Consider the following 25,157-nt stretch of genomic DNA (forward strand, 5'->3'; position numbering starts at 1 on the left):
CTAGCCACATTGATTAAAAAAAAGAGAGAGAACAACCAAATAGATGCAATAAAAAATGATAAAGGGGAAATCACCACAGATTCCACAGAAATTCAAACCATCATCAGAGAATATTACAAACAACTATATGCGCATAAACTAGTAAACCTGGAAAAAATGGATAAATTCCTGGACTCCTGTGTCCTCCCATGCCTAAACCAGGAGAAAGCTGAAACTATGAATAGACCAATAACAAGGTCTGAAGTCTAGGCAGCAATTAAGAGCCTACCTCACAAAAAAAGCCCAGGTCCAGACGGATTCACAGCCGAATTCTACCAGACACACAAGGAGGAGCTGGTACTATTCCTTCTAAAACTATTTCAAACAATCCAAAAAGAGGGAATCCTTCCCAAATCAGTTTATGAGACCAACATCATCCTGATATCAAAACCCGGCAGAGACCCAACGAGAAAAGACAACTTCAGGCCAATATCCATGATGAACACAGATGCAAAAATCTTCAATAAAATATTGGCAAGCCGATTGCAACAGCAAATCAAAAAACTTATTCATCATGATCAAGTAGGATTCATCCCGGAAATGCAAGGCTGGTTCAACATACGCACGTCTATCAACGTAATTCACCACATAAACAGAACCAAAAACAAAAACCACATGATTATCTCAATTGATGCAGAGAAGGCATTTGACAAAATTCAACAGCCCTTTATGCTAAAAACCCTCAATAAACTCGGTATCGATGGAAAGTATCTCAAAGTAATAAAAGCTATTTACGACAAACCAACAGCCAATATCATACTGAATGGGCGAAATCTGGAAGCATTCCCTTTGAAATCTGGTACTAGACAAGGATGCCCTCTCTCACCACTCCTATTCAATATAGTACTGGAAGTTCTAGCCAGAGCAATCAGGCAAGAAAAAGAAATAAAGGGTATTGAAATAGGAAAGGTGGAAGCCAAATTGTCTCTATTTGCAGACGACATGATAGTATACCTAGAAGACCCCATTGCCTCAGCCCAAAAACCCCTGAAACTGACAAACAACTTCAGCAAAGTCTCAGGATATAAAATCAATGTGCAAAAATCACAAGTATTCGTCTACACCAATAACAGACTTAAAGAAAGCCAAATCAAGAGTGAACTGCCATTCGCAATTGCTACAAAAAGAATAAAATACCTTGGAATACAACTCACAAGGAACGTAAGGGACCTCTTCAAAGAGAACTACAAACCACTGCTCAACGAAATCAGAGAGGACACAAACAGATGGAGAAACACTCCATGTTCATGGTTAGGAAGAATTAATATTGTGAAAATGGCTATACTGCCCAAAGTAATTTACAGAATCAACGCTATCCCCATCAAGCTACCATTGACTTTTTTCACAGAAGTGGAAAAAACCACCATGAACTTTATATGGAACCAAAAGAGAGCCCGCATAGCCAAGTCAATTCTAAGCAAAAAGAACACAGCGGGGGGCATCACACTACCGGATTTCAAACTATACTACAAGGCTACAGTAATCAAAACAGCATGGTACTGGTACTAAAACAGAGATATAGACCAATGGAACAAAACAGAGGCACCGGACACAACACAACATACATACAACTATACAATCTTTGATAAACCTGACAAAAACAAGCAATGGGGAAAGGACTCCATGTTTAACAAATGGTGTTGGGAAAACTGGCTAGACATTTGCAGAAAGCAGAAACTGGACCACTTCCTGACACCTTACACTAAAATTAACTGCAGATGGATTAAAGACTTAAACATAAGACCTGGCACCATAAAAACCCTAGAAGGAAATCTAGGCAAAACCATCCAGAACATAGGAGTAGGCAAGGACTTCATGAACAAAACACCAAAAGCATTGGCAACAAAAGCCAAAATAGACAAATGGGACCTAATGAAACTCCACAGCTTCTGCATGGCAAAAGAAAGTCACTAGAGTGGATCGGCAACCAACAGAATGGGAAAAAATTTTCGCAGTCTACCCATCTGACAAAGGGCTGATATCCAGAATTTACAAAGAACTCAAGCAGATTTACAGGAAAAAAACAAACAAGCCCATTCAAAAGTGGGCAGAGGATATGAACAGATACTTTACGAAAGAAGACATATATGAGGCCAACAATCATATGAAAAAATGCTCATCGTCACTGGTCATCAGAGAGATGCAAATCAAAACCACATTGAGATACCATCTCACGCCAGTTAGAATGGCGATCATTAAAAAATCTGGAGACAACAGATGCTGGAGAGGATGTGGAGAAAAAGGAACACTTTTACACTGTTGGTGGGAGTGTAAATTAGTTCAACCATTGTTGAAGAGAGTGTGGCGATTCCTCAAGGCCTTAGAAATAGAAATTCCATTTGACCCAGCAATCCCATTACTGGGTATATATCCAAAAGACTATAAATCGTTCTACTATAAGGACACATGTACACGAATGTTCATTGCAGCACTGTTTACAATAGCAAAGACCTGGAATCAACCCAAATGCCCATTGATAATAGACTGGATTGGAAAAATGTGGCACATATACACCATGGAATATTATGCAGCAATCAGAAATGATGAGTTTGTGTCGTTTGTAGGGACATGGATGAATCTGGAGAACATCATTCTCAGCAAACTGACACAAGAACATAAAATGAAACACGGCATATTCTCACTCATAGGTGGGTGATGAAAAATGAGAACACATGGACACAGAAAGGGGAGTACTAAACACTGGGGTCTATTGGAAGGAAAAGGGGAGGGCCCGTGGGAGGGGGAGGTGGGGAGGGATAGCCTGGGGAGAAATGCCAAATGTGGGTGAAGGGTAGAAGAAAAGCAAAGCACACTGCCATGTGTGTACCTACGCAACTGTCTCGCATGCTCTGCTCATGTACCCCAAAACCTATAATCAAATAAAAAATGAAAAAATATATATATATACAATGCCCTATTCTACTCTGTTTTGGAGTACATACACCAATTCAGTATGCTCTCTAATGTAAAATACAGAAATTGTATATTTAAGCGAATCTAAAAAAATCTAAATGTTATCTAGGCACCCCAATGTTAAAAACAAAATTGCTCTGAATATAATCTGTCATAAAAAATATACAATGCCCTTCTTTACTTTATTTTGGAGTATATAAACCAACTCCATATATGCTCTCATGTAAAATACCGAAATTCTAATGTTAAAAGCAAAATTGCTCTGAATATAATCTGTCACAAAAAATATACAATGCCCTTTTCTACTCTGTTTTGGAGTATATATGCCAACTCAGTATGCTCTCTCATGTAAAATCCCGAAAGTGTAATTTTACATGAATCGAAAAATAACTAAATATTATCTGGGCACCCCAATAATAAAAGCAAAACTGCTCTGAATATAATCTGTTAGAAAAAATATACAATGCTTTTTCCTAATCTGTTTTGGAGTATATACACCAACTCCATATACTCTCTTATGTAAAATAAAAAATTCTATATTTAAGCGAATCAAAAAAAATTTAAATATTATCTAGGCAACCCAATGTTAAAAAAAATAGCTCTGAATATAATTTGTCATAAAAAATATACAATCCTGTATTCTACTCTGTTTTGGAGTATATACACCAACTCCATATGCTCTCTCAGGTAAAATACAGAAATTCTATATTTAAACGAATCGAAAAAAATCTAAATAATATCTAGACGCTCCAAAGTTAAAAGAAAATGCCTCTGAATATAGTCTGTTAGAAAAAATATACAATTCCTTATTCTACTCTGTTTTGGAGTAAATACACCAACTCAGTATGCTCTCTCATGTAAAATACAGTAATTCAAATTTTACCCGAATCGAAAAAATCTAAATATAATTCAGGCCCCCAATGTTAATAACAAAATTACTCTGAATATAAACTGTCAGAAAAAATATACAATGCCCTATTCTACTCTGTTTTTGAGTATATACACCAACTCAACCTGCTCTCTAATGTAAAATACAGAAAATCTATATTTCAGCGAATCAAAAAAAATCTAAATACTATCTAGGCACCCCAATGTTAATAGCAAAATTTCTCTGAATGTAATCTGTCAGAAAAAATATACAACGCCCTTTTCTACTATGTTTTGGAGTATATACATCAAATCAATATGCTCTCTCATGTAAAATACCGAACTTCTAATTTTACGTGAATCGAAATAAATCTAATTATCTAGGCACCCCAATGTTAAAAGCATATTTGCTCTGAATATAATCTGTCAGAAAAAATATACAATGCCCTTTTCTACTCTGTTTTGTAGTATATACACCAACTCAATATGCTCTCTCATGTAAAATAAAGAAATTCTAATTTTACACGAATTGACAAAATCTAAATATTATCTAGGCACACCAATGATAAAAACAAACTTGCTCTGAATATAATCTGTCAGAAAAATTATACAATGCCCTATTCTACTCTGTTTTCGGATATATACAAAAACTCAGTATGCTCTCTCAAGTAAAATACCGAAATTCTGATTTTACGCGAATAGAAAAAAATCTAAATAATATCTACGCGCCCCAAAGATTAAAGAAAATGGCTCTGAATATAGTCTGTTAGAAAAAATATACAATGCCTTATTCTACTCCTTTTTGGAGTATATACACCAACTCAGTATGCTCTCTCATGTAAAATAAAGAAAATATAATTTTACTTTAATCAAAAAAATCTAAATATTATCTAGGCACCCAATGTTAAAAACAAAATTACTCTCAATATAATCTGTCATAAAACATATACAATGCTTTATTCTACTTTGTTTTGAAGTATATACACCAACTCCATATGCTCTCTCAGGTAAAATACAGAAATTCTATATTTAAGCGAATCGAAAAAAATCTAAATATTATCTACGCACCCCAATGTTAAAACCAAAATTGCTCTGAATATAGTCTGTCAGAAAAAATATACCATGCCCCTTTTCTACTCTTTTTTGTAGTATATACAACAACGCAATATGCTCTCTCATGTAAAATACAGAAATTATAATTTTACCCGAATCAAAAAATCTAAATATAATCTAGGCACCCACTATTAAAAACAAAATTGCTCTGAATATAATCTGTCAAAAAAATATACAATGCTTTATTCTACTGTGTTTTGTGGTATATACACCAACTCAGTATGCTCTCTCATGTAAAATACCGAAATTCTAATTTTTGTGAATAGAAAAACATCTAAATATTATAACCCAATGTTAAAAGCAAAATTGCTATGAATATAATCTGTTTTGGAGTATATACACCAACTCAATATGCTCTCTCATGTAAAATACCGGAATTCTAATGTTACGCAAATCGAAAAAAATCTAAATAATATATAGGAGCCCCAATGTTAAAAGAAAATGGCTCTGAATATAGTCTGTTAGGACAAATATACAATGCCTTATTCTACTATGTTTTGGTGTATGTAAACCAACTCACTATGCTGTCTAGTGTAAAATGCAGTAATTCTAATTTTACCCGAATTGAAAAAATCTAAATATTATCTATGCAACCCAATGTTAAAAACAAAATGGCTATGAATATAATCTGTCAGAAAAAATATACAATGCCCTATTCTACTCTGATTTGGAGTATATACACCAACTCCATATGGTCTCTCATGTAAAATACAGAAATTCTATGTTTAAGCAAATCGAAAAAAATCTAAATATTATCTAGGCACCCCAACACTAAAAGCAAAATTACTCTGAATATAATCTGTCATAAAAAATATACAATGCATTTTTCTAATTTGTTTTGAAGTATATATACCAACTCAATATGCTTTCTCATGTAAAATAATGAAATTTTAATTTTATGCGAATCGAAAAAATCTAAATATTATCTAGGCACCCCAATGTTAAAAGCAAAATTCCTCTGAGTATATATACCAACTCCATATGCTCTCTCATGTAAAATACAGAAATTCTATATTTAAGCGAATCAAAACAAATCTAAATATTATCTAGGCACCCCAATGTTAAAAGCAAAATTGCTCTGAATATAATCTGTCAGAAAAAATATACAATGCCTTTTTCTACTCTGTTTTGGAGTATATACACCAACTCAATATGCTCTTTCATGTAAAATACGGAAATTCTAATTATACGCGAATCGAAAAAAATCTAAATAATACCTAGGCGGGACAAAGCTAATAGAATATGGCTCTTAATATAGACTGTTAGTAAAAATATACTATGCCTTATATTACTCTGTTTTGGAGTATATACAACAATTCAGTATGCTCTCTCATATAAAATACCGAAATTATAATTTTACGCAAATCAAAAATTCTAAATAATATCTCGGCACCCCAAAGATAAAGAAAATGGCTCCGAATATAGTCTGTAAGAGAAAATATACAATGTCTTATTCTACTTTGTTTTGGAGTATATACACCATCTCAGTATGCTCTCAAATGTAAAATACAGAAATTTTAATTTTACCAGAATAGAAAAAATCTAAATATTATCTAGGCACCCCAATATTAAAAACAAAATTCCTCTGAATATAATCAGTCAGAAAAAATATACAATGCCCTATTCTACTTTGTTTTGGGGTATATACACCAACTCTACCGGCTCTCTCATGTAAAATACAGAAATTCTATATTTAAGCGAATCGAAAAAAATCTAAATATTATCTAGGCAACCCAATGTTAAAAGCAAAATTGCTCTGAATACAATCTGTCAGAAAAAATATACAATGCCCTCTTCTACTCTGTTTTGGAGTATATACACAAATCAATATGCTCTCTTATGTAGAATACAAAAATTCTAATTTTATGTGAATCGAAAAAAATCTAAATAATATCTAGGCGCCCCAAAGTTAAAAGAAAATGACTCTGAATATAGTCTGTTAAAACAAATATACAATGCCTTATTCTTCTCTGTTTTGGAGTATATACACCAACTCAATATGCTCTCTCATTTAAAATAAAGAAATTCTAAATTTACGTGAATCAAAAAAAATCTAAATATTATCTAGGCACCCCAATGTTAAAAGCAAAATTACTCTGAATATAATCTGTCAGAAAAAATATACAATTCCCTTTTCTACTCTTTTTTGTAGTATATACACCAACTCAAATTGCTCTCTAATGTAAAAACAGAAATTCTAATTTTACACGAATACAAAAAATCTAAATATTATCATGGCACACCAATGTTAAAAACACAATTTCTCTGAATATAGTCTGTTAGAAAAAATATACAATGCCCTATTCTACTCTGTTTTTGAGTATATACACCAACTCTACCTGCTCTCTCATGTAAAATACAGAAATTCTATATTTACGTGAATCGAAAAAAATCTAAATATTATATAGGCAACCCAATGTTAAAAGCAAAATTCCTCTGAATATAATCTGTCAGAAAAAATATACAATGCTCTTTTCTACGCTGTTTTGGAGTTTATACACCAACTCCATATGCTCTCTCCTTTAAAATAGAGAAATTATATATTTAAGCGAATGGAAAAAAATCTAAATATTATCTAGGCACCCCAATGTTAAAAACAAAATTGCTCTGAATATACTCTGTCATAAAAAATATACAATGCCCTTTTCTACTCTGTTTGGGAGTATATACACCAACGTTATATGCTCTCTCATGTAAAATACAGAAATTATATATGTAAGCGGATCGAAAAAAATCTAAATATTATATATGCACCCCATGTTCAAAACAAAATTGCTCTGAATATTATATGTCAGAAAAAATATACAATGCCTTATTCTACTATGTTTTGGAGTATATACACCAACTTTATATGCTCTCTCATGTAAAATACAGAAATTCTATATGTAATCAAATCGAAAAAAATCTAAATATTATCTAGGCACCCCAATGTTAATAGTAAAATTGCTCTGAATATAATCTGTCATAAAAAATATATAATGTCGTTTTCTACTCTGTTTTGGAGTATATACACCAACTCCATATGCTCTCTCATGTAAAATACCGAAATTCTAATTTTACGTGAATCGAAAAAAATCTAATTAATATCTAGGTGCCCCAATGTTAAAAGAAAATGGCTCTCAATATAGTCTGTTAGAAAAAATATACAATGCCTTATTCTACTTCGTTTGAGAGTATATACACCAACTCAGTGTGCTCTCTCATGTAAAATAGATAAATTCTAATTTTACCCGAATCGAAAAAATCTAAATATTATCTAGGAACCCAAATGTTAAAAACGAAATTGCTCTGAATATAATCTGTCAGAAAAAATAAACAATGCCCTTTTCTACTCTCTTTTGGAGTATATACACCACTTCCATATGCTCTCTCATGTAAAATACAGAAATTCTATATTTAAGCGAATCGAAAAAATCTAAATATTATCTAGGCACCCCAATGTTAAAGGCAAAATTGCTCTGAAAATCATCTGTCAGAAAAAATATACAATAGACTATTCTACTCTGTATTGGAGTATATACACCAACTCAGTATGCTCTCTCATGTAAAATACCGAATTTCTAAATTTACATGAATCGAAAAAAACTATATATTATCTAGGCACCCCAATGTTAAAAGCAAAATTGCTCTGAATATAATCTGTCATAAAAAATATACAATAATATATTTTACTCTGTTTTGTTTTATAAACAACAACACTATATGCTCTCTCATGTAAAATGCAGAAATTCTAATTTTACCCGAATCGAAAAAATCTAAATATATTCTAGGCAACCCAATGTTAAAAACAAACCTGGTCTGAATATAATCTGTCAGATAAAATATACAATGCCCTATTATACTCTGTTTCGGAGTGTATACACCAACTTTCTATGCTCTGTCATGTAAAATACAGACATTCTACATTTAAGCAAATCCAAAAAAATCTAAATATTATCTAGGCACCCCAATGTTAAAAGCAAAATTGCTCTGAATAAAATCTGTCAGAAAAAATATACAATACCCTTTTCTACTTTGTTTTGTAGTATATAAATCAACTCAGTAAGCTCTCTCATGTAAAATACAGAAATTCTAATTTAACCCGAATTGAAAAAATCTAAATATTATCTAGGCAACAGAATGTTAAAAACAAAATTGCTCTGAATATAATCTGTCCGAACAAATATACAATGCTTTATTCTACTATGTTTGGGAGTGTATACACCAACTCAAAATGCTGTCTCATGTAAAATACCAAAATTCAAATTTTACACGAATCGAAAATATCTAAATATTATCTAGGCACCCCAATGTTAAATACAAAATTGTTCTGAATATACTCTGTCAGAGCAAATATACAATGCCCTATTCTACTCTGTTTTGGAGTATATACACCAACTCCATATGTTCTCTCATGTAACATAAAGATATTCTATATCTAAGGGAATCGAAAAATATCTAAATATTATCTAGGCTCACCAATGTTAAAAGCAAAATTGCTCTGAATATTATCTGTCAGAAAAAATATACAATGCCCTTTTGTACTCTGTTTTGTAGTATATGCACCAACTCAATATGCTCTCTCATGTAAAATACCGAAATTCTAATATTACGTGAATCGAAAAAAATCTACATAATATCTAGGCGCCCCAAAATTAAATGGAAATGGCTCTTAATATCGTCTATTAGAAAAGATAAACAATGCCTTATTCTATTCTGCTTTGGAGTATATACACCAACTCAGTATGCTCTCTCATGTAAAATACCGAAATTATAATTTTACGTGAATCGAAAAAATTTAAGTATTATCTAGGCACCCCAATGTTATAAACAAAATTTCTCTGAATATAATCTGTCAGAAAAAATATATAATGCCCTTTTCTACTCTGTTTCAGAGTATATACACCAACTGCATATGCTCTCTCATGTAAAATACAGAAATTATATATTTATGCGAATCGAAAAACATTTAATATTATCTACGCACCCCAATGTTGAAAGCAAAGGTACTCTGAAAATAATATTTCAGAAAAAATATACAATTCCCTTTTCTATTCTTTTTAGGAGTATACAGCAACTCAATATTCTTTTTCATGTAAAATACCAAAATACTAATTTTACGCGAATCGAAAATAATCTAAATAATACCTAGGCGCCCCAAAGTTAAAAGTAAATGGCTCTGAATATAGTGTGTTAGAATAAATATACAATGCCTTATGCTTCTCTGTTTTGGAGTATATACACCAAGTCAGTATGCTCTCTCATGTAAAATACAGAAATTCTAATTTTACGTGAATTGAAAAAATCTAAATAGTATCTAGGCACACCAATGATAAAAACAAAATTGCTCTGAATATAATCTGTTAGAAAAAATATACAATGTCCTATTCTACTCTGTTTTGGAGTATACACACCAACTCTGTATGCTCTCTCATGTAAAATACAGAAATTCTAATTTTATGTTAATCGAAAGAAATCTAAATATTATCTAGGCACACCAATGTTAAAAGCAAAATTGCTCTGAATATAATCTGTCAGAAAAAATATATAATGCCCTTTTCTACTCAGTTTTCGAGTATATACACCAGCTCAATATGCTCTCTCATGTAAAATACCGAAATTCTAATTTTACGCAAATCGAAAAAAATCTAAATAATATCTAGATGCCCCAAAGTTAAAAGAAAATGTCTCTGAATATAGTTTGTTAGAAAAAATATACAGTGCCTCATTCTACTCTGTTTTGGAGTATATGCACCAACTCAGTATGCTCTCTCATGTAAAATACAGAAATTCTAATTTTACCCGAATCGAAAAAATCTAAATATAATCTAGGCACCCCAATGTTAAAAACAAAATTTTTCTGAATATAATCTGTCAGAAAAAATATACAATGCCCTATTCTACTTTGTGTTGGAAGATATACACACACTCAATATGCTCTCTCATGAAAATACAGAAATTATAATTTTACCTGAATTTTAAAAATCTAAATATTATCTAGGCACCAAATGTTAAAATCAAAATTGCTCTGAATATAATGTGTCATAAAAAATATACAATGCCCTATTCTACGCTTTTTTGGAGTATATACACCAACTCCATATGCTCTCTCATGTAAAATACAGAAATTCTAATTTTACGCGAATGGAAAAAAATCTAAATATTATCTATTCACCCCAATGTTAAAAACAAAATTTTTCTGAATATAATCTATCAGAAAAAATATACAATGCCCTATTCTACTTTGTTTTGGAAGATATACACACACTCAATATGCTCTATCATGTAAAATACAGAAATTATAATTTTACCCTATTTGATAAAATCTAAATATTATTTAGGCACCAAATGTTAAAAACAAAATTGCTCTGAATATAATCTGTCATAAAAAATATACAATACCCTATTCTACGCTGTTTTAGAGTATATACACCAACTCCATATGCTCTCTCATGTAAAATACAGAAATTCTAATTTTACGCGAATTGAAAAATATCTACATAATATCTAGGCGCCCGAAAGGTAAAAGAAAATCGCTGTGAATATAATCTGTTGGAAAAAATATACAATGCCTTATTCTACACTCTTTTGGAGTATATAAACCAACTCAGTATGCTCTCTCATGTAAAATACCAAAATTGTAATTATACGTAAATTGAAGAGAATCTAAATATTATCTAGGCAGCCGAGTGTTAAGAACAAAATTGCTCTGAATATAATCTTTCAGAAAAAATGTACAATGCCTTATTCTACTCTGTTTTGGAGTATATACACCAACTCAGTATGCTCTCTCATGTAAAATACTGAAATTCAAATTTTACGTGAATCGAAGAAAATCTAATTATTACTTAGGCACCCCAATGTTAAAAAAATAGCTCTGAATATAATCTGTCAGAAAAAATATACAGTGCCCAATTCTAGTTTGTTTTGGAAAATATACACCAACTCTATATTCTCTCTCATGTAAAATACAGAAATTCTATGTTTATGTGAGTCAAAAATAATCTGAATAATATCTAGACATCCCAATGTTAAAAAAAAAATTGCTCTGAATATAATCTGTCAGAAAAAATATACAATGACCTATTCTACTTTGTTTTGGAGTATATACACAAACTCAATATGCTCTCTCATGTAAAATACCGGAATTCTATACTTAAGCGAATCGAAAAAAATCTACATATTATCCAGGCACCCCAATGTTAAAAGTAAAATTGCTCTGAATATAATCTGTCAGAAAAAATATACAATGCTTTTTTCTACTCTGTTTTGTAGTATATACACCAACTCAGTATGCTCTCTCCTGTAAAATAAAGAAATTTTAATTTTACCCGAATCGAAAAAATCTAAATATTATATCGGCACCCTAATGTTAAAAGCAAAATTGTTCGAAAAATAAACTGTCATAAAAAATATACAATGCCCTATTCTACTTTGTTTAGGAGTATATACACCAACTCTATATGCTCTCTCATATAAAATAAAAAAATCTTTATTTAACTGAATCGAAAAAAATCTAAATATTATCTAGGGACCCAAATGTTAAAAGAAAAATTGCTCTGAATATAATCTGTCAGAAACAATATAAAATGCCCTTTTCAACTTTGTTTTGGAGGATATACACCAACTCAATATGCTCTCTCATGTAAAATGCCGAATTTCTAATTTTACGAGAATCGAAAATAAACTGAATAATATCTAGACGCCTCAAGGTTAAAAGAAAATGGCTCTGAATATAGTCTGTTAGAAAAAATATACAATGCCTTATTCTACTCTGTTTTGGAGTATATACCCCAATTCAGTATGCTCTCTCATGTAAAATACCGAAATTCTAATTTTACGTGAATCAAAGAAAATCTAAATATGATACAGGCACCCCAATGTTAAAAGCAAATTGTTCTGAATATAATCTGTTAGAAAAAATATACAATGACTTTTTCTACTCTGTTTTGGAGTATATACAGCATTCCAATTTGCTCTCTCATTTAAAATACTGAAATTCTAATTTTACGCGAATCGAAAAAAATCTTAATAATATCTAGGCGCCCCAAATTTAAAAGAAAATGGTTCTGAATTTAGTCTGTTAGAAAAAATATACAATGCCTTTTTCTACTGTGTTTTGGAGTATATACACCAAATAAGTATGCTATCTCATGTAAAATAGCGAAATTTTAATTTTACCCGAATAGAAAATATCTAAATATAATCCAGGCACCCCAATGTTATAACCAAAATTGCTCTGAATATAATCTGTCAGAAAAAATATAAAATGCCTTATTCTTCTTTGATTTAAAGTATATACACCAACTCCACATGCTCTCTCATGTAAAATACAGAAATCCTATATTTAAGCGAATCAAAAAAAGTCAAAATATTATCTAGGAACCCCAATGTTAAAAGAAAAATTGCTCTAAATGCAATCTGGCAGATCAAATATACAATGCCCTATTCTACTCTTTTTTGTAGTATATACACCAAATCAATATGCTCTCTCATGTAAAATACCGAAATTCTAATTTTACGCGAATCGATAAAAATCTAAATGATATCTAGGCGCCCAAAAGTTAAAAAAAAATGGCTCTGAATATAGTCTGTGATAAAAAACATAAAATGATTTTTCTACTCTGTTTTGGAGTGTATACACCAACTCAGTATGCTCTCTCATGTAAAATACCCAAATTATAAATTTACGTGAATCTAAAAAAATCTAAATAATATCTAGGAACCCGAATGTTAAAAGCAAAATGGCTCTGATTATAATCTGTTAGAGAAAATATACAATGCCTTATTCTACTTTGTTTTAGAATATATACAAAAACTCAGTATGCTCTCCCATGTAAAATACAGAAATTCTAATTTTACGTGAATTGAAAATAATCTAAATACTATCTAGGCACCCCAATGTTAAAAACAAAATTTTTCTGAATATAATCTGTCAGAAAAAATATACTATGCCCTATTCTACTCTGTTTTGGAAGATATACACAAACTCAATATGCTCTCTCATGTAAAATACTGAAATTCTATATTTAAGCAAATCGAAAAACATCTATATATTATCTAGGCACCCCAATTATAAAGGTAAATTGCTCGGAATATAATGTGTCATAAAAAATATACAATGCCCTTTTCTACTCTGTTTTGTAGTATATACACGCACTCAGTATGCTCTCTCATGTAAAATAAAGAAATACTAATTTTACCCGAATCGAAAAAATCTAAATATTATCTAGACACCCCAATGTTAAAAACAAAATTGCTGTGAATAAAATCTGTAAGAAAAAATATACAATGCCATATTCTGCTCTGATTAAAAGTATATACACCAAATCAGTATGCTCTCTCATGTAAAATACTGAAGTTCTAATTTTACGTAAATCGAAAAAAATCTAAATATTATCTAGGCACCGCAATGTTAATAGCAAAATTGCTCTGAATATAATCTGTGAGAGAAAATATACACTGCCCTATTCTACTTTGCATTGGAATATATACACCAACTCATATTCTCTCATGTAAAATACAGAAATTCTATATTTAAGTGAATCGAAAATAATCTATATATTATCTATGCACCCCAATGTTAAAAGAAAATGACTCTGAATATAGTCTGTTAGAAAAAATATACAATAACTTATTCTTTTCTGTTTTGGAGTATATACAGCAACTAAGTGTGCTCTCTCATGTAAAATAACGAAATTCTAATTTTACCCGAATCGAAAAACTCTAAATATTATCTAGGCACCCCAATACTAAAACAAAATTGCTATGAATATGATCTGTCAGAAAAAATATAAAATGCCCTACTCTACTCTGTTTTGGAGTATATACACCAACTCCATATGCTCTCTCATATAAAATACAGAAATTCTATATTTAAGCGAATCAAAAAAAATTTAAATATTATCTAGGCACCCCAATGTTAAAAACAAAATTTCTCGGAGTAAAATCTATCAGAAACAATATACAATGCCCTATTCTACTTTATTTTGGAGTATATACACCTACTCGATATGCTCTCTAATGTAAAATAGAGAAATTATAATTTTACGTTAATCGAAAAAAATCTAAATATTATCTAGGCATCCCAATGTTAAAAGCAAAATTTCTCTGAATATAATCTGTCAGTAAATATATACAATGCCCTTTTCTACTATGTTTTGAAGGATATACACCAACTCAATATGCTCTCTCATGTAAAATACCAAAATTCAAATTTAACGCGAATCGATAAAACTCTAAATGATATCTAGGAACCCCAAAGTTAAAAGAAATGGCTCTGAATATAGTCTGTTAGAGAAAATAAACAAGGCCATATTCTACTTTCTTTTGGAGTATATAAACCAACTCAGTATGCCCTATCATGTAAAATACCGAAATTCTAATTTTACGTGAATCGAAATAAATCTAAATATTATCTAGGCACCCCAACGTTAAAAACAAATTGCTCTGAATATAATCTGTCAGAAAAAGTATACAATGCCACTTTCTTCTCTGTTTTGCAGTATATACACCAACTCAATATGCTCTCTCAAGTAAAATACAAAAATTCTAATTTTACACGATTCAAAAATATATAAATATTATCTAGAAACCCCAATGTTAAAAACAAAATTGTTCTGAATATAATCTGTCAGAGAAAATATACAATGCCCTATTCTACTCTGTTTTGGAGTATATAAACCATTTCAGTATGCTCTCTCATGTACAATACCGAAATTCTAATTTTACACGAATCGAAAAAAATGTAAATATTATCTGTGCATCCTAATGTTAAAAATAAAATTGCTCTGAATATAGTCTGTCAGAAAAAATATACAATGCCCTTTTCTACTCTGTTTTGGCGTATATACATTAACTCAATATGCTCTCTCATGTAAAATACCAACATTCTAAATTTACGCGAACCAAAAAAAATCTAAATAACATCAAGGCATTCCAAAGTTAAAAAAAAACGGCTCTAAATATAGTCTGTTAGAGAAAATATACAATGCCTTATTCTACTCTGTTGTGGAGTATAGACACCAACTTAGTATGCTCTCTCATATAAAATACCAAAATTCTAAATTTACGTTAATCGAAAAAAATCTAAATATTATCTATGCAACCCAATGTTAAAAGCAAAATTGCTCTGAATGTAATCTGTCAGAAAAAATATACAATTACTTCTTCTACTCTGTTTTGGAGTATATACACCAACTCAATATGATCTCTCCTGTAAAACACCGAAATTCTAATATTACGCGAATCGAAAAATATCTAAATAATATCTAGGCACCCCAAAGTTAAAAGAAAATGACTCTGAATATAGTCCATTAGAAATAATATACAATGCCTTATTTTACTCTATTTTGGAGTGTTTATACCAACTCTGTATGCTCTATCATGTAAAATATCGAAATTCTAATTATACTCAAATCGATAAACATCTAAATATTATCTAGGCACCTGAATCTTATAAGCAAAATTACTCTGAATATAACCTGTCAGAACAAATATACAATGCCTTTTTCCACTCTGTTTTGGAGTATATACACCAACTCAATGTGCTATCTCATGTAAAACACCGAAATTCTAATTTTACGCGAATCGAAAAAAATCTAAATAATATCTCGGCACCCCAAACTTAATAGAAAATGGCTCTGAATATAGTCTGTTAGAAAAAATATTTAATGACCTATTCTACTCTGTTTTGGAGTATATCCACCAACTCAATATGCTCTCTCATGTAAAATACAGAAATTCTTTATTTAAGCGAATCGAAACAAAATCTAAATATGATCTAGGCACCCCAATGTTAAAAGCAAAATTTCTCTGAACATAATCTGTAAGAAAAAATATACAATGCCCTTATCTATTCTGTTGTGTAATATATACACCAACTCAGTATGCTCTCTCATGTAAAATACAGAAATTCTAATTTTACGTTAATCGAAAAAAATCTAAATATTATCTAGGCACCCCAAGGTTAAAAGCAAAATTTCTCTGAATATAATTTGTCAGTAAAAATATACAAGACCCTTTTCTACTCTGTTTTGGAGTATATAAACCAACTCAATATGCTCTTTCATGTAAAATACCGAAATTCTAATTTTACGTGAATTGGAAAAATCTAAATAGTACCTAGGTGCCGCAAAGTTAAAAGAAAATGGCTCTGAATATAGTCTGTTAGAAAAAACATACAATGCCTTATTCTACTCTGTTTTGGAGTATATACATTAGCTCAGTATGCTCTCTCTTGTAAAATAGAGAAATTCTTTATTTAAGCGAATCGAAAATAATCTACATATTATTTAGGCACCCCAATGTTAAAAACAAAATGGCTCGGAGTATAATCTGTCAGAAAAAATATACAATCCACTATTCTACTCTGTTATGGAGTATATACACCAACTCCATATGCTCTGTCATGTAAAATTCAGAAATTCTATATTTAAGAGAATCGAAAAAAATCTAAATATAATCTAGGCACGCCAATGTTAAAAACAAAATTTCTTTAAATATAATCTGTCAGAGAAAATATACAATGCCCTATTCTACTCCGTTTTGGAGTATATACACCAACTCCATTTGCTCTCTCATGTAAAAGAACGAAATTCTATATTTAAATGAATTGAAAAAAATGTAAATATTATCTAGGCACCCCAATGTAAAAAGAATAATTGCTTTGAATATAATCTCTCAGAAAAAATATACAATGCCCATTTCTACTCTGTTTTGTAGTATATACACCAACTCAATGTGCTTTCACTTTTAAAATATCGAAATTCTAATTTTACGCGAATCGAAAAAATCTAAACAATATCTAGGCGCCCCAAAGTTAAAAGAAAATGGCTCTGAATATAGTCTGTTAGAAAAAATATACATTGCCTTATTCTACTCTGTTTTGGAGTATATACACCAACTCAGTATGCTCTCTCATTTAAAATACCGAAATTCTAATTTTACGTGAATCGAAAAATATCTAAATAATATCTAGGAACCCGAAAGTTAAAAGCAAAATTGCTTTGAATGCAATCTGTCAGAAAATATATACAATGACCTTTTCTACACTGTTTTGGAGTATATACACCAACTCAATATGCTCTCTCATGTAAAATACCGAAATTCTAATTTTACATGAATCGAAAAAGATCTAAATATTATCTAGGCACACCAATGTTAAAAACAAAATTGCTCTTAATATAATCTGTTACAAAAAATATACAATGCCCTATTCTACTTTGTTTTGAAGTATATAAACCAACTCCATATGCTCTCTCATGTAAAATAAAGAAATTATATATTTAGGCGAATCGAAAAAAACTCAATATTATCAAGGAACCCCAATGTTAAATGAAAAATTGCTCTGAATATAATCTGTCATAAAAAATATACAATGCCCTTTTCTACTCTGTTTTGGAGCAAATATACACCAACTCAATACGCTCTCTCATGTAAAATACAGAAATTCTATATTTATGCGAATCGAAAAAAATCTAAATATAATCTAGGCACCCCAATGTTAAAAGCAAAATTGCTCTGAATATAATGTGTCAGAAAAAATATACAATGCACTATTCTATTCTGTTTTGTAGTATATACACCAACTCAGTACGCTCTCTCATGTAAAATAAATTCTAATTTTACGTGAATCGAAAAAATCTAAATAATATTTCGGCACCCCTTGTTAAAAGCAAAATTGCTCTGATTATAATCCGTCAGAAAAAATATACAATGCCTTTTTCTACTCTGTTTTGGCGTATATATACCATCTCAATATGCTCTCTCATGTATAATACCGAAATTCTAATTTTACGTGAATCGAAAAAAAATCTAAATAATATCTAGGCGCCCCAAAGTTAAAAGAAAATGGCTCTGAATATAGTCTGTTAGAAAAAATATACAGCGCCTTATTCTACTCTGTTTTCGAGTATATACACCAACTCAATATGCTCTCTCATGTAAAATACAGAAATTCTAAATTTACGTGAATTGAAAAAAATCTAAATATTATCTAGGCACCTCAATGTCAAAAGCAAAATTTCTCTGAATATAATCTATCATCAAAAATACACATTGCCTTTTTCTACTCTGTTTTGGAGTATATACACCAACTCAATATGCTCTCTCATGTGAAATACCGAAATTCTAATTTTATGTGAATCGAAAAAAATCTAAATATGATCTAGGATCCCCAATGTTAAAAACAAAATTGCTCTGAATATAATCTGCCAGAAAAAATATACAATTCCCTATTCTACTCGATTTCAAAGTGTATACCAACTTCATATGCTCTCTCATGTAAAATAGAGAAATTCTATATTTAAGCGAATGGAAAAAAATCTAAATATTATCTAGGCACCCCAATGTTAAAAACAAAATTGCTCTGAATATAATCTGTCAAAGAAAATATACAACGCCCTATTGTATTCTGTTTTGGAGTATATACACCAACTTTATATGCTCTCTCATGTAAAATACAGAAATTCTACATTTAAGAGAATCAAAAATAATCTAAACATTATCTAGGCATTCCAATATTATAAGTAAAATTGCTCTGAATATAATCAGTCCGAAAATATATACAATGCACTTTTATACTCTGTTTTGTAGTATATACAACATCTCAATATGCTCTCTCATGTAAAATACAGAAATTCTAATTTTACATGAATCGAAAAAATCTAAATATTATATAGGCACCCCAATGATAAAAACAAAATTGCTCTGAATATAATCTTTCATAGAACATATACAATGCACTATTCTACCCATTTTTAGAGTATATAAACCAATTAAGTTTGCTCTCTCATGTAAAATACCAGAATCCTGAATTTACTTGAATCGAAAATCATTTAAATATTATCTAGGCACCCGAATGTTAAAAGCAAAATTTCTGTGAATATAATCTGTCAGAAGAAATATACAATTCTTTTTTCTACTCTATTTTAAATTATATACACCAACTCAATATGCTCTCTCATGTAAAATACATAAATTATATATTTAAGCGAATTGAAAAAAATCTAAATATTATCTAGGCACCCCAATGTTAAAAGTAAAATTGCTCTGAATATAATCTGTCACAAAAAATATACAATACCCTTTTCTACTCTGTTTTGCAGTAAATACACCAACTCAATATGCTCTCTCATGTAAAATACCGAAATTCTAATTCTACGCGTATCGGTAAAAAATCTTAATAATATCTAGGCGCCGCTAAGATAAAAGTAAATGGCTCTGAATATAGTCTGTTAGAAAACATATACAATGCCTTATTCTTCTCTGTTTTGGAGTATTTACACGAACTCAGTATGCTCTCTCATGTAAAATACCGAAATTTTAATTTGACCCGATTCAAAAAAATCTAAATATTATCTAGGCACCCCAATGTTGAAAACAAAATTGCTCTGAATATAAATTGTCAGAAAAAATATAAAATTTTCTATTCTACTTTGTTTTGGAGTATATACACCACCTCAATATTCTCTCTCATGTAAAAAACAGAAATTCTATATTTAAGCGAATCGAAAAAAATCTAAAAAATATCTAGGCAACCCAAAGTTAAAAGAAAATGGGTCTGAATATAGTCTGTCAGAAAAATTATACAATGCCTTATTCTACTCTTTTTTGGAGTATATAAACCAACTCATTATACTCTCTAATTTAAAATACCAAAATTGTAAATTTACGGGAAGCGAAAAAAATCTAAATATTATATAGGCACCCCAAAGTTAAAAAAAAATTGCTCTGAATATAATCTGTCAGAAAAAAATATCCAATGACCTATTCTACTCGGTTTTGGAGTATATACGCCAACTCCATATGCTCTCTCATGTAAAATACAGAAATTCTATATTTAAGCAAATCAAAAAATATATAAATATTATCTAGGCACCCCAATGTTAAAAGCAAAATTGCTCTTAATATAATCAGTGAGAAAAAATACACAATGCTCTTTTCTACTCTGTTTTGGAGTATATATACCAACTCAGTTTGCTTTCTCATGTAAAATACAGAAATTCTAATTATACCTGAATCGAAAAAATCTAAATATTATCTAGGCACCCCAGTGCTACAAGCAAAATTGCTCTGAATATCATCTGTCAGAAAAAATGTACAATGCCCTATTCTACTCTGTTTTGGGGTATATAAAGCAACTCAGTATGCTCTCTCATGTAAAATACAGAAATTCTAATTTTACGTGAATAGAAAAAAATCTAAATATAATCTAGGCACCCCAATGTTAAAAGCAAAATTGCTCTGAATGTAATCTCTCAGAAAGAATATTCAATGCCCTTTTCTACTCTGTTTTAAAGTATATACACCAACTCAATGCGCTCTCTCATGTAAAATACAGAAATTCTAATATTACGAGAATCAGTAAAAAATCTTAATAATATCTAGGTGCCCCAAAGTTAAGAGAAAACGTCTCTTAATGTAGTCTGTTATGAAAAATATAAAATGACGTATTCTACTCTGTTTTGGAGTATATACACCACCTAAATATGCTCTCTCATGTAAAATACCAAAATTCTAATTTGACCCGAATCAAAAATATCTAAATATTATCTAGGCACCCCAATGTTAAAAAAAAATCTCTCTGAATATAAACTGTCAGAAAAAATATACAATGCCCTATTCTCCTCTGTTCTGGAATATATACACCAACTCAGTATGTTCTCTCATGTAAAATACAGAAATTATATATTTAAGCGAATCAAAGAAAATCTAAATATTATCCAGGCACCCCAATGTTAAAAGCAAAAATTCTCTGAATATAATCTGTCAGAAAAAATATACAATGCAATTTTCTACCCTGTTTTGAGTATATATCCCAACTCATTACGCTCTCTCATGTAAAATATCGAAATTCTAATATTACACGTATCGAAAAAATCTAAATAATATCTAGGCGTCTAAAAGTTTAAAGAAAATGGCTCTGAATATAGTCTGTTAGAAATAATATACAATGCCTTATTCTACTCTGTTTTGGAGTATATACACCAACTAAGTATGCTCTCTCATATATAATACAGAAATTCTAATTTTACGTGAATCAAAAAAAATCTAAATATTATCTAGGCACTTCGATGTTAAAAGCAAAATTTCTCTGAATATAATCTGTCAGAAAAAATATACAATGCTTATTTCTACTCTGTTTAGGAGTATATACACCAACTCAATATGCTCTCTCAGGTAAAATACCGAAATTCAAATTTTACGTGAATCGGTAAAAAATCTTAATAAAATCTAGGCACTCCAAAGTTAAAAGAAAATGGCTCTGAATATAGTCTGTTATAAAAAATATACAATGCCTTATTCTAGTCTTTTTTGGAATATATACACCAACTCAGTATATTCTCTCATGTAAAATACCAAAATTCTTATTTTACTTGAATAGAAAAAATCTAAATATTATCTAGGCACCCCAATGTTAAAAGAAAAATTGCTGTGAATATAATCTGTCAGAAGAAATATACAATGCCCTTTTCTACTCTGTTTTGTAGTATATACACCAACTCAATATGCTCTCTCATGTAAAATACCGAAATTCTAATTTTACGTGAATCGAAATAAACCTAAAAAATATCTAGGCGCCTCAAAGTAAAATGAAAATGGCTCTGAATATAGTCTGCTAAAAAAATATACAATGCCTTATTCTACTCAGTTTTGGAGTATATACACCAACTCAGTATGCTCTCTCATGTAAAATACCGAAATTCTAATTTTACGTGAATCGAAAAAAATCTAAACATTATCTAAGCACCCCAATGTTAAAAGCAAAATTGCTCTGAATATTATCTGTCAGAAAAAATATACAATGCCCTTTTCTACTCTGTTTTGAAGTATATACACCAACTCAGTATGGTCTCTCATGTAAAATACCGAAATTCTAATTTTACTTGAATTAAAAAAAATCTAAATATTACCTATGCATCCTAATGTTAAAAGCAAAATTTTAATGATTATAATCTGTCAGAAAGAAATAAACAATACCCTATTCTACCCTATTTTGAAGTATATACAACAACTCAATATGCTCTCTCATTTAAAATACAGAAATTCTATATTTAAGAAAATCGAAAAAAATCTAAATATTATCTAGGCACCCCAATGTTAAAAACAAAATTGCTCTCAGCATAATCTGTCATAAGAAATATACAATGCCCTATTCTACTTTGCTTTGGAATATATACACCAACTCCATATGCTCTCTCATGTAAAATACACAAATTCTATATTTAAGGAAATCAACAAAAATCTAAATATTATCTAGGCACCCCAATGTTCAAAGAAAAATTGCTCTGAATAGAATCTGTCAGAGAAAAGATACAATGCTTTTTTCTACTCTGTTTTGGCGTATATAAACAAACTCAATATGCTCTCTCACGTAAAATACAGACATTCTAATTTTACGCGAATCAAAAAAAATCTAAATAATATCTATGCGCCCCAAAGTTAAAAGAAAACGTCTCTGAATATAGTCTGTTGGAAAAAATATACAATGCCTTATTCTACTTTGTTTTAGAGTATATACAACAACTCAGTATGCTCTCTCATGTAAAATACCGAAATTCTAATTTGACGTGAATCGAAAAAAATCTAAATATTATCTAGGCATCCGAATGTTAAAAGGAAAATTACTCTGATTATAGTCTGTCAGAAAAAATATACAATGTTCTTTTCTACTTTCTTTTGGAGTATATAGATTAACTCTATATGCTCTCTCATGTAAAATACCGAAATTCTAATTTTACGCGAATCCAAAAAAAATCTAAATAATATCTAGGCGCCCCTGAGTTAAAAGAAAATTACTCTGAATACAGTCTGTTAGAGAAAATATACAATGCATTATTCTACTCTGTTTTTTAGTATATACACAAACTCAATAGGCTCTCTCATGTAAAATACAGAAATTCTTAATTTAAGTGAATCGAAAAAAATCTAAATATTATCTAGGCACCCCAATGTTAAAAGCAAAATTGCTCTGAACATAATATGTCAGAAAAAATACACAATGTTCTTTTCTACTTTGTTGTGTAGTATATACACCAACTCAGTATGCTCTCTCATGTAAAATAGAGAAATTCTAATTTTACCCGAATCGAAAAAAATCTAAATATTATCTAGGCACCCCAATGTTAAAAACAATATTGCTTTTAATATAATTTGTCATAAAGAATATTCAATGCCCTATTCTACTCTGTTTTGGAGTATATACAACCACTCATTATGCTCTCTCTTATAAAATACAGAAATTCTAATTTCACGTGTATCGAAAAAAATCTAAATATTATCTAGGCACCCCAATGTTAAAAACAAAAGTGCTCTAAATATAATCTGTCAGAAAAATATAAAAGGCCCTCTTCTACTCTGTTTTGTAGTATATCCACCAACTCAATATGCTGTCTCATGTAAAATACCAAAATTCAAATTTTATGTGAATAGAAAAAAATCTAAATAATATCTAGGGGCCCCAAAGTTAAAAGAAAATTGCTCTGAATATACTCCGTTAGAGAAAATATACAATGCCTTATTCTATTCTCTTTTAAAGTATATACATCAACTTAGTATGCTCTCTCGTGTAAAATACCGAAATTCTAATTTTACGTGAATCGAATAAAATCTAAATATAATCTAGGCAACCCAATCTTAAAAGCAAAATTGCTCTGAATATAATCTGTCAGAAAAAATATACAATGCCCTTTTCTACTCTGTTTTGTAGTATATACACCAACTCAATATGCTCTCTCATGTAAAATACAGAAATTTTAATTTTACGCGAATCGAAAATAACCTAAAAAAATCTAGGCGCCCTAAAGTAAAATGAAAATGACTCTGAATATAGTCTGCTTAAGGAAATAAACAATGACTTATTCTACTCAGTTTTGTAGTATATACACCAACTCAATATGCTCTCTCATTTAAAATACCAAAATTCTAATTTTACGTGAATCGAAAAAAATGTAAACATTATCTAAGCACCCCAATGTTTAAAGCAAAATTTCTCTGAATATAATATGTCAGAAAAAATATACAATGCCCTTTTCTGCCTTGTTTTGGAATATATACACCAACTCAATAAGCGCTCTCATGTAAAATACCGAAATCCTAATTTTACGCGAATCGTAAAAAATCTAAATAATATCTAGGCGCCCCAAAGTTAAAAGAAAATGACTCTGAATATTGTCTTTTAGAGAAAATATACAATGCCTTATTCTACTCTATTTTGAAGTATATACACCAACTCAGTATGCCCC

This window comes from Callithrix jacchus, chromosome 2 (assembly GCF_049354715.1).
Source record: "Callithrix jacchus isolate 240 chromosome 2, calJac240_pri, whole genome shotgun sequence".
Classification (NCBI taxonomy): Eukaryota; Metazoa; Chordata; class Mammalia; order Primates; family Cebidae; genus Callithrix; species Callithrix jacchus.